The sequence below is a fragment of the Mytilus edulis genome, chromosome 4, assembly GCF_963676685.1.
Source record: "Mytilus edulis chromosome 4, xbMytEdul2.2, whole genome shotgun sequence".
Taxonomy (NCBI): Eukaryota; Metazoa; Mollusca; class Bivalvia; order Mytilida; family Mytilidae; genus Mytilus; species Mytilus edulis.
The window spans coordinates 12,007,213-12,008,764 of record NC_092347.1 but is presented as its reverse complement, the minus strand read 5'-3'; positions in this window follow the sequence as shown (position 1 = coordinate 12,008,764).

The window sequence follows — 1,552 nt, the reverse complement described above, 5'->3', positions numbered from 1 at the left end:
CAGAGGGCGTCAGAGGGCCTTTTAATCAAGATTGTCACCCAACAGAATAGATCATTGAAGACAAGTTTACTAATGAGTCAGAGGGCGTCAGAGGGCCTTTTAATCAAGATTGTCACCCAACAGAATAGATCATTGAAGACAAGTTTACTAATGAGTCAGAGGGTGTCAGAGGGCCTTTTAATCAAGATTGTCACCCAACAGAATAGATCATTCAAGACAAGTTTACTAATGAGTCAGAGGGCGTCAGAGGGCCTTTTAATCAAGATTGTCACCCAACAGAATAGATCATTCAAGACAAGTTTACTAATGAGTCAGAGGGTGTCAGAGGGCCTTTTAATCAAGATTGTCACCCAACAGAATAGATCATTGAAGACAAGTTTACTAATGAGTCAGAGGGCGTCAGATGGCCTTTTAATCAAGATTGTCACCCAACAGAATAGATCATTCAAGACAAGTTTACTAATGAGTCAGAGGGCGTCAGAGGGCCTTTTAATCAAGATTGTCACCCAACAGAATAGATCATTGAAGACAAGTTTACTAATGAGTCAGAGGGTGTCAGAGGGCCTTTTAATCAAGATTGTCACCCAACAGAATAGATCATTGAAGACAAGTTTACTAATGAGTCAGAGGGTGTCAGAGGGCGTCAGAGGGTGTCAGAGAGCCTTTTAATCAAGAGTGTCACCCAATTTTGTGTTTTGGATGAACACAATATAGAATACATTAATAATAAATTAAATAAGTCAAATGATTGAAACCTTTAGTCGACTCTCCGGACAGGAGTAATTACCCATGCATGATTTACATATTATTTTAAGAGAAGACTAAAACGTTGATTAGTACAAATGATCAGAAAGGCAAAACCAGTTTCCCTTCAAAACCAATGCTCTTGCTGCACTGTATCAATTCAAGATGCACTAAAATTTAAAAAAGTTCATTTCATAAAAAATAAAATGCTCCCCTGAGTGCAGCCTGATACGACCACAGAGGTCGACCCTCAACAGTTGGGACAAATTTGGACACAATACTTAAGCTTATTACCTTCTGAATTTGGATTGTTATTAAATTTTTGACATAATTAAGGTTTCTGACACAAAATATTGAAAATAAATGTAGTCAGATCTTAAAAACCTATTGTGCAATTGGAGATTTCTTCTTGAAATTTTTTTAAAATTTGAAATTTGAAAAATTTTATGAAAAAAAATATGAACCCCTTAAAACAAATCCCCCACCCCTTGGAGCAATTACCCCAAACTCAACCCCAGCATGCCCTTTGAAGTATGGAACATTGTAGTACAATTTTAGAGAGATCCATACACTTAAACGTTTTTGTATTGTTGTATTTTTGATATTTAATAGATAACATGCTTGAATATTTTTAAACACATGATTTGTTTTAATTATATAGTGATATATGGTTGTGTTGAAGATTAAAGTCCAACAATCTCCAAGTCTTATAATCATAATTGTGTAAAATCTTGCAGCCAGAAGATAATTCATTAGTGCAATATTCGTCATGATTGGTGTCTAGATTGTACTAAAAGAAGAAAACAAC